The sequence below is a fragment of the Chiloscyllium plagiosum genome, chromosome 16 (assembly GCF_004010195.1).
Source record: "Chiloscyllium plagiosum isolate BGI_BamShark_2017 chromosome 16, ASM401019v2, whole genome shotgun sequence".
Taxonomy (NCBI): domain Eukaryota; kingdom Metazoa; phylum Chordata; class Chondrichthyes; order Orectolobiformes; family Hemiscylliidae; genus Chiloscyllium; species Chiloscyllium plagiosum.
The window spans coordinates 60283580-60297942 of NC_057725.1; the positions used below are offsets into that span (position 1 = coordinate 60283580).

Sequence of the window (14363 nt, forward strand, 5' to 3'; positions counted from 1 at the left end):
TGAGTACCACAGGAAGGATGATGGGGGGGGGGGGGGGGAATAAGGGGATACCACGGAAGGGCATGGGCGGATTAGGAAGACCACGGTAAGGATGGAGCTGGGGCCATGGAGAGGAGGCGGGGTCTGGGGTAGAGGAGGCGGGGTCTGGGGTAGAGGGGCGTGGTCTAAGGTAGAGGGGGCGGGGTTGAGGCACGTGCACAGGGCCTGTTCACGGGATTCCCGCGGGTTGCTCCCAGTGAGAGCGCAGGCCCAGGCCGCTGAAGGCTCGGGCCTACCGTCTAACAGCACATCCTGCTCACATACACAAACAGCTTTATTCACGTCAGCCCCCCGAGGATCGGTTGTTTCTTAATTTACTGTTTAGCCGGTTTGTGTTCGCAATGGGGGGAGGGGGCGGTGGCCGCTTTCGTTCACCCACTCGCCGATCCACAGAAACCAGGCGGCAGTAATCGAGTGAGGAACAGCACCAGGCCTGTGCAATCGAGACCGGAGTGCCAGCTGAGCATCAGGCAACGTCACTAAGATAGACAACACCAACGGATCGTCGAGCGTACCGTTCAGCTCTTATAACCAGCACCAGGGTTAAACCAGCTGCTTAATCACTTCGCCATTCACTCACTTCCTTCAGATCACTCACCTTTAGTTCTCAATGACTTTCACTCTGATCTCAACTACACCCCTCCCCCTAAACAATTCCCTTGTTGGGAAACCTGTGGTGCAGTGGTAGCATCCCTACCCCTGGACTGGGTGACCCAGGTTCAAGTACTGCCCTCCCCCCTCTGTTCCAGAGGTGTTTAACAACATCTCTGAACAGGTTGATTAGAAAAATAGGTTACATTTTTAAAATAAAAAGGTCCCTTTGGGAGTTCAACCATAATTCCATTTACCTCTCATATGAACAAGGAATATCCCAGGACAGCATTTCTCCTTCAAAAGAAAAAAAATCACATGGTTAACTTCTTTAAAGGCAAGGTACAAAGGGTGCTGGAAGCCTGTAAACAAACAGAACGCTGGAGAAACTCAACAGGTCGAGCAGCATCTATGGAGAAAAAAAAATCAGAGTTAACAGACATGTCCAATATGACTTCTTCAGCATAGTTCTGAAGAGGAGTAATACCAGACTAGAAATGTTAACTCTGTTCCTTTCTCCACAGATGTTGCCAGACCTGCTGAATATCTCAAGCACTCTGTGTGTTGGTTAGTTTATTTCTCTATGGAGGAATCTCGAACCAAGGGCACATTTAAGGTAGAAACAAAAGAGTTGATTTCTTAGCCAAGGGTCGTGAAACTTTAGAATTCTCCACCCAGCCTCTGCTGACAGCTAAGCCATTGACTCGAAGGCTAAGATACACAAACTATTCAACTATACAGTATTGACTCAAAGACTGAGAGACACAGACCATTCAACTGTATGGGTGAAAGTGAGTACTGTAGATGCTGGAGATTACAGTCAAGAGTGTGGTGCTGGAAATACACAGGTCAGGCAGCATCCAAGGAGCAGGAAAATCAACGTTTTGGACAAAAGCCCTTCATCAGGAAATCTTCATTAGAAAACTTGACTCTATTCAACGGTATGGCAATGATACAGGAAGATGACATTATGAGCAAAATCAGATCAGCCACGATCTTAACAGAACTTGGAGCATTGACATAGGGAGCAGCAGTAGGCTTCCTTTTATTCTGTCATTTAAGATTGGGGCTACTGTGATGGTAATCTCCATATTCCCTTCCACCTCCAATAACCTCTAAATCCCTCACTAAGTGATAATCTGTCCACCTCAACCTTAAAAATTGCCCCTTCCTGATCTAATTTTCTATCTTCTTATAACACTCATCTACATCACTTCTGAAATATTTCATTCACTATGTTGTGCTTTAATATCACTCAAGGCTGTGATAGCCATAAGTGCAAGACTTTTTTTGGATGCTTGTTTGAGAATTTTGCAGAACTGAAAAGTTACCAGCATTCTTTCAGAAGTGAACGGTTTTGAAACGGTTACGATCACAATCTACCGACATAAGGAAATCATGTATTTAATTATGAGTATTACGAAAAAAACATTTTTCAATCAAAGTATTTTGTTTTGCATTCATCAAGACAATTTGCATGAATACCAAGTCAGGAGGAAAAACAAAATTCATTCTGCATGAGAGAAGAGTGCTGATTGCTTATGCATTATTGGTGTTAGATCCTAATTTCACTTATTCATCTAGCAATAAAGTCTTATTTCCTCTTCAAAAGCACATTTTGCTTGTCTTTTGGAGTCCAACTGAAGTTACTGTCTCTAACTTTTAATTCATGGGGAGATGGTGGTGTCATGCTGAGGTGATGACACTAGTATGCAAATCGTGACATGGGCTTCAATCCCATCACGGCAACTGATGGAATTTAAATTCAATTAAGAATCTGGAAATAAAAGCTATTTTCAAAGTGTTTAGCATAAAGCTAATTGATTTTTATGAAAATTAATTTGGTTCACTAATGCCCTTAAGTAAAGGAAATCTGTCACCCTTAGGTCTGGCCTATATGTGACTCCAGGCCTTCTGCCCCATTAACTGCCCCATAAAATTGCCTTCAAAGCCATTCAAGATCAAGGGGCAACTGATGGGCAATAAATGCTAGCCTTGCTGACAATGTCCATAGTGTGTGAATGACAAGAAAATTCTCTTAATGAACACAAAAGAACTACTCCAGTGACTTAAGCAGAGTGTTTAGGCTAACATTTCACTGCAGTGTTGAGGGTAGTGCATTTTGGAGGCATTGCCTGTAAGATGAGATCTGTTTGTCCCTTCACAGTCAGACCTAAAAATTGCAATGGCAAGATTCAGTGAAGAACAGAGGTAAAAGCAATGACTGCAGATGCTGGAAACCAGACTCTGGATTAGTGGTGCTGGAAGAGCACAGCAGTTCAGGCAGCATCCAAGGAGCTTCGAAATCGACGGCTCCTTGGATGCTGCCTGAACTGCTGTGCTCTTCCAGCACCACTAATCCAGAGTCAGTGAAGAACAGGGCAACATGGTGGCTCAGTAGTTAGCACTGCTGCCTCACAGCACCAGGGACCCAGGACCCTTGGCCGACTGTCTGGGTGGAGTTTGCACATTCTCCCCATGTCTGTGTGGGTTTCCTACCACAGTCCAAAGACGTGCAAGTTAGGTGGATTGGCCATATTAAATTGCACCGTAGTGTCCAGGGATGTACAGGATAGGTGGATTAGCCATGATATATGTGGGGTTATGGGGATAGGATGGGAGTCTGGATCTGGTTGGTGTGTTCTTCAGAGAACCATAGAAACCATAATGTGGAAACAGGGTTGAGAGCATGATGCTGGAAAAGCAGATCAGGCAGCACCCGAGGAGCAGGAAAATCAACATTTCGGGCCAAAGCCGTTCATCAGGAATGCAACATTTGTCAAAAAAAGACAAGTTGACGGCACAAACTGAAATGAATATGACTTGATGGGTATTACTCAGAAATGGTTATAGTGACCATGACTGGGAAGTCAAAATACAAGCAGTTTTGACGTTGTGGAAGAATGCAAAAAGAAAAAGAGGTGGAGTAGGTTTGTTCATAAAGGATGATATCAGTGCAATGGTGAGCAGTGAAATAGGTGCAATAGATCATAATGTGCAATTGGTTTGAGTGAAAAAAGGAGTAGCAAGAGAAAGAAGTAGTCAGAGTCAGGTGGGTAGTCGTCTATTGCAAAGAGTTGCCCCAAAGTCACACAAAGTACAAATCCAGAAATAATGGAGGCATGTAAGAAAGGAACTCTAATTGCCATAGGTGATTTTAATCTATATATTGACTGACAAATCAGATAGACAATGGTAACATGCAAAACAGATTTGTAGAGTACATCAGAGATTGTTTTAGAGCGGTACATTGCGCAAGCTACCCAGGAACTGGCCACTTGAGATCTAGTAATGTGCAGTAAAGTAGGATTAACAAGACAGTTTGTAGTTAAGGATCTCAGGACAGCAATCACAACATGGGACAACTTCGAATTCTGTTTGAGAAAGAGTAACTTATCCTTAAATCAATCTAAATACACATAATTACAAAGTTGTGAAGAAAGGGTTGTCTAAAGACGGCATAAAAATAGGCCAGGTGAAATGTCAGTGGATGAGCTATGGTAAATATTTGAGCAGATATTTCATAACAATCAGCAAAAATTTATTCAGCTCAAAAAGAACGACTCAAGAAGAATGAACCACCCATGATTTAAAAAGATGGTGAAAGCGCATGGCCAGTCAAAAAGTAACACATACAAAGTAGTGAAAAGTAGTGGCAGGCTAGAGGATTTGCAATCTTTTAGTAACTAGCAGCAGATAACCAAATAGCTAATAAATAAAACTGATTATGAAAGTAAATTGGCAAGAAACATAAAAACAAACAAGTGCTTCTAGAAAAAAAAACAGCTAAAATGAGTGAGAGAACATTGGAGGTGTTAACAGGGAATTAATAATGGAAAAAAAGGAGATAGTGGATAATTTAAACTAATATTTTTTATCAGTCATCCTGGTGGAGGACACAGAAAATATCCCAAAGATAACAGACAAGCAAGGTATTAATGGGAGGAAATATAACAGTCTCTATCATGAGCGATGAAATATTTGACAAACTAATAGGACTGGAGGTAGACAAGTCAACGGAACCTGATGGCTATATCCAACAATTTTAAAAGGAAGTGACTGCAAAGACAGTTTATCAAAGTATTCCAGAACTCACTGCATTCTGGAGGGTTACAGCAGAATGGAATAAAGTTGATGTGGTATTCCACTCAGCAAGAGAAGGAAAGACAGGCCAGGAATTATAGGCCAGGTTAATTTAACATCTGTTGTCGGGAAAATGTTAGAGTCCATTATTAAAAAGAAGAAACAGCAGGACATTTCAAATAGCTTAATACAATCAAACAGAGTCAATATGATTTTGTGAAAGGGAAATCATGCTTGACAAATTTGCTCAAGTTCTTTGAGGACTTAATAAGCAGAGCTGATAAAAGGGGAACTGGAAGATGTACTGTATTTTAATTTTGAGAAGGTATTTAATAAGGTGCCACATGAAAGATTATTACATAAGAAAGGAGCTCAATTGCATTGGGCGCAATATATTAGCATGGTTGAGCACTGGTTAACAGCCAGAACATAGACAGTCAGGATTAATGGGCCTTTTTTCAAGTTGGAAAGATGTAATAGTGGAATGCCACAAGCAGAAGGGCTAAGTAATATTTCCTCTAAACTGCGCAGCCTCCAAGTTCCACATATATCAATCAGCTTGCTGAAGTGTTGACTTCCAATTTTGGCTGACATGGACCTTGGAGGTCAATGCAGAAGAAAATATAATTGGGGGAATGTAGTTTCAATTATTTACTATTTATCATAAAGACATCAAGGAGAAGACATTGTGTAATGCATCCAAATTAATTGATGATATAAAAATAGGTAGGAAGGGATGTTGCAATGAAGATATATAGACTCTGCAACAGGATACTACTAGGTTGCAGAAGTGGGCAAAAACTTGGTAGATGGAGTTTAATGTAGGATATTGTGAGGTCTTGTACTTTGCTAGGAAGAATCAAAAGACAGATTACTTTAATGGAGACTCCAAAAAAAAAGTGAAGCACATTGGCATTGGGGTGTTCCTCTGCATGAAACACAAAAAGTTAGCATACAGGTACAGCAAATAATTAAGACGAGTCAAAATTTGGTCTGCATAACTCAGGGGTTTGAGTTTAAATATAAGTAAGTCTTGTTATAACTGTACAGGGTGTTGGTGAAGCTGCAGCTAGAGTACAGTTTTCTCTCTGTATTTAAGAAATGATGTACTAGCAACGGAGGCAATTTAAAAGAGACAAATTTTTGGAATGAAGTTGTTGATGTATTAAGAATGGCTAAAGAGATTACGCTTTCACTCATAAGAGTTTAGAAGAATAAGGAGTGATTCGGCAGGGGCTTGACATAGTGGATGTTGAAAAGATGTTTACACCAACTAGAATTTCGAACTAGGTGGCACTTACAGAATAAGGGGAGATCAACATAAAGCTGAGACGCGAAGAATTTCTTCTCCGAGAGGACAGTGAATGTTAGGAGCTCGATATCTCAGAATTGTGGAGGCAAGATCACTGAAGGTTTTTAAAAAAAAAGGTAGCTAGTTCTTTTAAACATCAGGGAGTTGAAGGTTATGCTGAGCTGATACAAAAGGGGAGTTGAGGCATGGAGAAAATCAGCCACGATCTTGTTGAACAGCAAGGCAGGTTTGAGGGGGCCAGACATACTATTGTTATTTCTCCGCTTCCATTGCTCTTACAAGACAGATTGCTGAATAATTTGCCAACACTGGTGTTAGTAAAACTTTTTCAGATTACTGACTTTTTTAAAAAAAATTCATTACAACAGCGAATACAACTCAAAGCTCCACTGATTGGCAGTTGCTTGGAACATCAGAAAATAGCTCATAATTGCAATCTTTAATTTTTCAAATGTCATCCACATATCTTACAATAAATCTAGGTTTCTTTTGATGGTCCAACTTTTAAAAGTAATAAGCCCTTAACTATGTCAAAAAAAAAAAGAAATGCCATTCAAAAATGTCTTTCACATCAAGAAATGTTCCAAAGGACAGTACAGTCAATTAAATACTTTTGCAGTGTAATCACAGTCAAAAACACAGCAATTTACACATGGCAAACTTCCACAAACAGCAACATGATAATGACCAGAATGTGTGTTTTTTAAATTGAAGTTGATTGAGGACTGAATATTGGCACCAGGACAATTTGTACAAAAGGAAACATGCTGCTGAGGCTGGGAATCTGATGTAAAAACTGAAAATGCTAAAGATATTCAGCAGGTCGAAAGATATCCATGGAAAGAGAAAGAAAATCAATTCAGAATCAGATCGAAGGAAGATTGAAAAATGTAATATGTTTTCATCAAGTGAAATGGTGGAGGATAAGAGAACTAAACTAAATTAAAAAATAGTCCATGGGGAAAGACCAAAGGGAGTAGTGATGAGATAAGAAACGTGGCAAGGCATGGTGTAATGTGCAGAATTCTGAATAGCTGCTATCCGAAAGCAAAGGAGAAAAAAAATGGGAAAGCAAAAACCAACAAGAAACAAAATGCAGTTAGTAATTGAATTATTGACTCAATGTTGAGTCTGGAAGACTGTTAAGCACCCAACCAAGAGATGAAGCCTACTTTGGGTCTCACTGGAACACCGATATTTCTTTCTTCAATCTTCTGCAAGGTCGGGAATTAAAATGACTAGCATCTTAAAGTTCGGGATATCCTGCTGAATACAGAGTCATTCTGCAAAATAGTCAGCCAGTCTGTTCATAGTCTACCCAGTGTAAAGTGAACAACATCGTTAGAACATAGAACATTACAGTGCAGTACAGACCCTTCGGCACTTGATGTTGCGCTGCCCTGTGAATCCAATCTGAAGCCCATCTAACCTGCACTATTCCATTCTCGTCCATATGCCTATCCAATGACCATTTAAATGCCCGTAAAGTTGGCAAGTTGACAACTGTTGCAGGCAATGCATTCCTCACCCGTCCTACTGAGTAAAGGAACCAACTCTGACATCTCACCTATATCTATCACCTGTCAATTTGAAGCTATGCCCCCTTGTGCTATCCAACACCATCCTAGGAAAAAGGCTCTCACTCTCCATCTGATCTAACCCTTATATGTCTCAATTAAGTCACCTCTCAACCTTCTTCTCTCTAACGAAAACAGCCTCAAGTCCCTCAAGCTTTCCTCGTAAGACATTCCCTCCAGACCAGGCAACATCCTAGTAAATCTCCTCTGAACCCTTTCCAAAGCTTCCACATCCTTCCTGTAATGCGATGACCAGAACTGCACGCAATACTCCAAGTGCAGCCACACCAGAGTTTTGTATAGCTGCAGCATGACCTCATGGTTCTGAAACTCGACCCCTCTACTAATAAAAGCTAACAAACCGTATGCCTTCTTAACAGCCCTATCAAACTGGATGGCAACTTTGAGGGGTCTATATACATTTAGCACACTCATTTTCCATTTAGCATTTTACCAGCCAAAGTTTGAGAGAAGATTTGTAGCTCGGGTGCTCGTTGCTGTGGTTCTATTCGCCGAGCTGGAAGTTTTTGTTGCAAACGTTTCGTCCCCTGTCAAGGTGACATCCTCAGTGCTTGGGAGCCTCCTGTGAAGTGCTTCTGTGGTGTTTCCTCCGGCATTTATAGTGGCCTGTCCCTGCCGCTTCCGGTTGTCAGTTTCAGCTGTCCGCTGTAGTGGCCGGTATATTGGGTCCAGGTCGATGTGTTTGTTGATGGAGTTTGTGGATGAGTGCCATGCTTCTAGGAATTCCCTGGCTGTTCTTTGTTTGGCTTGCCCTATAATGGTAGTGTTGACCTGGACCCAATATACCGGCCACTACAGCGGACAGCTGAAACTGACAACCGGAAGCGGCAGGGACAGGCCACTATAAATGCCGGAGGAAACACCACAGAAGCGCTTCACAGGAGGCTCCCAAGCACTGAGGATGTCACCTCGACAGGGGACGAAACGTTTGCAACAAAAACTTCCAGCTCGGCGAACAGAACCACAGCATTTTACCAGCCACTATCACACTTTTTTCCCCCAAACATTTCCCTTCACTTTGTTCTGTTCCATCTTTGAATGTCACCCATCTGCAACATCTTCCAGTTGTGATAATGTGTCCATGCTTGAAATACTCATTTGTCTGTTCTTTCTCCAAATGCTAGCTAGTTTGTGGAATTCTTCCAGTGTCTTTTGTTACAGATTTCCAGCATTTGCCCTTTAAATTAATTTGAATAGATTTTTTGGGATTTTACAGGTTGCACATGGCAGATGTTACAAAATCAACATTTAAGCTAACAAATCCCTAATTTACCCAATGACCTCAATACTCATTTGGAAACAGAGAAGAGGAAAATCTAGACAGCGTGCTCATTCTTGATTGAGATCCATTAATTTGTGCTGATGAGTGACAAAGTATGAACAATGATATATGGCAAGTATTTGGTATAGGGGCATGGAGTTTTGAAAATTGACCTATATTTATTGTGAACATAAAATAACAATTTAGTCAAGGTGCAATACTGCTATCCCTGTAAATCATACCCAAATTCTTTTCACCACTTTTACAGAAGGAATTTTCAATAGCAGCTACATTTTAATATGGGATTACATATAGTATGGATGGCACAGTGGTTAGCACTGCTACCTCACAGCACCAGAGACCCGGGTTCAATTCCTGCCTTGGGCAACTGTGTGGAGTTTGCACATTCTCCCAGTGTCTGCGTGGGTTTCCTCCGGGTGCCCCGGTTTCCTCCCACAGTCCAAAGATGTGCAGGTTAAGTGAATTGGCCATGCTAAATTGCACGTAGTGTTAAGTGAAGGGGTAAATGTAGGGGAATGGATCTGGGTGGGTGGCTCTTTGGAGGGTCGGTGTGGACTTGTTGGCCCGAAGGGCCTGTTTCCACACTGTAAGTAATCTAATCTAATCTAATCTAAAAAAAAGACATGAATAGAGTAATATCATGAAAGCCATAGCAAGTCACAGCAAATTCAGTAAATTAATTTCCCTGTTCTTCAAACCCAAGACAAGACGCAAATATCAAATCCAACTGCTCTATCCTCAGAATTTGTTCCAAGACCTTGTAAGCATTCTTGAATTAGTTTTGAAGAAAAGCTCATCATCTCATTGTCAACTTCATCCCATCTCTATTTCATAATCTGTTTTGTAATTCCATCATGTCGTAATAGTTCCAGATTTTTGCCTTTTAATATTCTATACTTCAAATGCAGAACTGTGCATGCTCCTCTTCCTCAATACCTTTCCTAATGAAATATGGAACTCAAGATTCATGAAATTTCTCAATAAAACATCACAAATAGATCATAATATTGACATTCATCACTAAAGATTAAAGACAATAAATGCATTTGTTTATAAACTATGTTTGCATTCCACGATCATTTAACCCTTTTTTTTTTACCAAATTTATACCAAAACACTAACTCTCATGGAATTAAAACAAATTACACTCAGCAGATCTAACACATCTGTGGAGAAAGAAGCAGCATTCACATTTCAAGTCAAGAACTAAGGAGAGGTGAATTCTGTTTCTTTGCTGCAGATGTTGCGTATTTTCAGCATTCGTAGTTTTTATTTCAGATTTTCAGGATTTGTACAACGCCATCTTTATTAGCGCCCTTTGACATAGCGCAAACATCGACCCACCCAATACGTAATTTTAGCTACAGACTTGGATGAAGGGTAAGGGTTAACAAATGTACAATTGGGAAATTTGCTGTTGATACAAAATGAAACTAAAGTGTGAAGAGAATACAAGGAGTCTTCAAAGGGATATGGGTAGGTTTGCCAACCAGGTAAAATTTGCCAAATGGAATTTAATGTGGATAAACGTGAACTCGCCCACTTTGGCAAGAACAACAGAAAAGGCATTTTATTCAAATGAAGAAAGATTGTAAAAATATGAAGTAAAGAAAAATCAAGGTATTCTAGCACGAGAACCACAAAAGGTTAGTATGCAGGTACAGCAAGTGTTATATCTGTAGTTTAATGCAAGGGGGAGGGTTAAATATAAAAGTAGGGATGTTTTGCTGCACTTGTGCAAGGCAGTGGCAAGACCACATCAGCAGTAGTGTGTACAGTGTTGGTATCCTTACTTAAAGAAGGATTATCATTCCATTAGTAGTAGTTCAGAGTATGTTAACTTAATGGATACCTAGGATGGGGAAAATTATCTTTTCAGGAATGGTTGGACAGGCAGGGTGTGTATCCACTTGAGTTTAGGAGAATGAGGAATAATCTTACAGAAACATACAAGATCCTGTGGGGTCTTGATAGGGTGGATGCTGAGTTGTTGTTTCCTAATGCAAAGACAAACTGGGAAAAACATTTTTAAAATGAAGATCATTTCAGATAAAAATTAAGAGATTGATTTTCTCTCAGAGTGGTGAGTTTTTGGAACTTTCTTCCCTAGGTAGCCTCGGACGCTGGTTGATTTAATATTTTTAAGGCATACATAGATACACTACCAAAGGATATCAGGGCTCGGCAGGAATGTGAAGCAAGGAACCAAATTTCCCACTGTTTGTAATTCTAATGTTCACATGTAAATTTCCTGATCTTAAACCAGTCTGATTAAGCTTATAAACATTTGGATGTAAATTTTAAGTCTAATTGTACGAGAAAAACCAAAATGTTATAAACTGTTTTTAAAATATGACATGTCTAAAGTACATGAAGAGTTGTTTATTAACTTTGCAGATCTATTTTCATGCATGAAAATTAACGTAAAGAATGAAAACAGCACAGCTTTAGCAACTCCCTAATAATCCAATGGTTTACACTAAATTTGACATGTTTTACACCAATCTTACATTCCAGTGTATACTAAAATGATTCAGGAATTTCGACTCAAATGCCTGTAATGACATTGGAGGAAGTTCTAGGCCATCGCAAACATGGAACTCCTCATTACCCTCAGTGTCCTTCTCCAAAATGTTCAGGTTTTTAAAGCCTAGGGTGAGCAGCAACATTTGCCAGCAGAATAATGACTACATTTTAGAATCATATTTCAGAATACCCAAATTTATAACATAGCTTTTCAGCCCATCCTGGAAGTATCATTCAACAAACAACCACCCAGCCTAATCCTACCTTCTTGCACTTGGTCCATAGTCTGGCTGGTAACAATTCTTCAAGACAGCATCCAAATATTTACTAAAACGTGGTGATAGTTTGTGCTGCTACCACTTTCTGGGTGAGGGGGAAAAAAGTTTCCTCACCTTCCCTTTAATCCTCTATTAATCACGAAGTTTTGACCCTTGTGTTAAGGAAAATTTTGTCATCTCTATTTAACACACCTCAATTAAGTCACCTCTCAGACTTAAACAGTTAGTTTATGAAACACATTAAAATATAACAAGATTGTGTCTACATAAATTCCTGCATTGTCTTGTGGTTCAGCTATTCTGAAAGAAGGCCCCTTACCAAGGCTTTTCATTTCTAAGATCACAACACTAAAGGGGAAACGTCGTTTACAGGCCTACTGGATCATACAGAATTCGTCAAATTCAAACATCATTAAAAAGGAACCACTTTCACATTTTACCTAGGACCAGTCCAGCCTATCGAGCTTCCCATTTTGTGCTTGTAAAACTGATGCTTAAAACACAGCCTGGGCAGACATTTTGTGTAGAACTGCCCCTCTTGAAACAGCATTTAACTACTCCCCATCCCGGAACACAGTGAACAAGGACAGTGCTTCACATTCATGAATTATCAGAGGAGAAATTAATTCCTGGGAACTGAACAGTGGGTGGAAGAGATGGGGAGGGGGTGGTTGGAAAATGTCCCTGAGAGATACCATGACAACTTGTCTAATCCACAGAATACCAGATACAAGACTGTGGAGTTTTGCCTCACTTACCCTTTGGGAAGACAGGTGGGAAGTGCCGGAGGTCAAACAAACTGTTTAATGTCCATTACTGAGCAGAATAAAATTGTCTGTCAAAAGAACAAGTTTTGGTGTGGCCTAAAAACCTTTCACATATTCCATAATTTCTTGTGTTACAGACATCAATGACTCTTCAGACCGGTGTAATTGAAACCGAGCAATAGATAGCATCTGGAGCCAGACCAGAGCAATGGCATCGACAACATCGACCGCTCACACCAACTGGAAGACATCACCAAGCCGGAGTCAGACAGTCAAGGCCAGATCAAGTGAAATTGTTCAACCACCGTCTGCCCGTGCAGCCGGGGACTGAGGTTATTTTAACGCCCGATTGCAACAGCTCATCTTAACAGATCACATCAAACATCCATTTTAAAAGAATAAATCATGCATTACAGGCTTAAGTGACATATTGAAAAGAAACTCAAAGTGACATATTGAAAAGCTTATATGTTGTATCTCTGCCTCATCATGTTTTTTTGCATCTCATGGGGAACTTCAAAAATTTCAGTCTTGGCAAACCTTCTTTTGAAGACATTGGACTGTGAATTATGATAGATAACCATTCGGGCAAGGTTTGTACAATACATTTGAGTTCTTATTGTAATTGAATATTGTTATTCAATAAAGAACAGATTGCAGAACTAGGCTAAAATGTTCAGTCCTTAACATGGACTTAATTAGTTAATCTTAGCTTTATCAATGCTTGGAGAACCACAATCTTAGTAGAGTGGGAAATGAATGTCATTTTGATGCAACATCTCACATTCTCTCAGGACATCCCAATAACGTAATTTTTAACAATAAGACCTCAGATGTATTGTACAAGCCTTGTCTGTTATAACTGACAAAAAATGAAATTCAATTTGCACAAAAATTCCCCACAGGTAGCAATGCAATAATTGATCAGATAACCTGTTTTAGTAACATTTGAAGAATAAATGTTGGCCAGAACGTCAGAACTCCATTCTCTTCTATGAATGTTGCCATGGAACATTTTACATCCATCTGAGAGAGTATATGGGACCTCAATTTTTATTCTGAAAGGCATCATCTTTGTAAATCTAGCACTGCAACAATGTTGCATAAAAATATTAAATTATGTATTGAAGGTTCTGGAGGAGGCTTAACCTTAGAAACATCATGCTCTAAGTAAATCAAAAAGACATCCTCCTAAGTCATAAGTCATAGCAATGTCACCAACATGTTTGATACCAATTTTCTTGAATTACTGCTCTTGCCAGAAAGGCAATTCAACAGGACATTTGGTGTTATTGAAGTTACACTGATTGTAACCCAGGATCGTATATCAAGTTAGAATGTAAAAATTGTCATCATCCACCTCATCTAAGGACTGTATATGATTTGGTGTGTAATGCTGTATAATGTTAAGTTAGCAGTTTTCTTTTACATAGTTAAAAAGTACACAACACCAGGTTATAGTCCAACAGGTTTATTTGGAAACACTACCTTTCAAGGTGCTGTCTCTTCTCGGGTGGTTAACTTACATAGATATTTACTAGTTCTGGGGCCAAGTCTTGGTTTAGTAATAACATACATTGTCCATCTTTCAAAACAGTCAGTTTCCGCATCAGAACATAGACTACTAAACTTTGCCATGTGTGAATTGGGTAAGAGCAGTAATGAAGCTGAAAATGTGTTGCTGGAAAAGCGCAGCAGGTCCAGCAGCATCCAAGGAACAGGAGAATCGACGTTTCGCGCATAAACCCTTCTTCAGGAATGAAGAAAGTGTGCCCAGCAGGCTAAGATAAAAGGTAGGGAGGAGGGACTTGGGGAAGGGGCGTTGGAAATGCGATAGGTGGAAGGAGGTCAAGGTGAGGGTGATAGGCCAGAGTGGGGTGGGGGCGG

General features: G+C 40.1%; 1 protein-coding gene across 4 annotated transcripts in view; it reads right to left on the bottom strand.

Moving 5' to 3' along the window:
* Positions 1-12636, bottom strand: part of LOC122557951 (activating molecule in BECN1-regulated autophagy protein 1-like) — a 384568-nt gene extending 371932 nt beyond the window's left edge. Inside the window, exons 1-2 of one of the 4 annotated variants that reach the window (XM_043706208.1) lie at positions 12468-12632; positions 888-927 (exon numbers count right to left, since the gene is read on the bottom strand). The gene's annotated coding sequence lies outside the window, so the exon portion shown is untranslated. Of the gene's footprint in view, positions 1-887; positions 928-12467 lie in introns of all 4 variants that reach the window. The other 3 variants (XM_043706209.1, XM_043706207.1, XM_043706210.1) reach the window with 3 other exon arrangements.
* Between the last annotated feature and the right edge of the window lie 1727 nt (positions 12637-14363).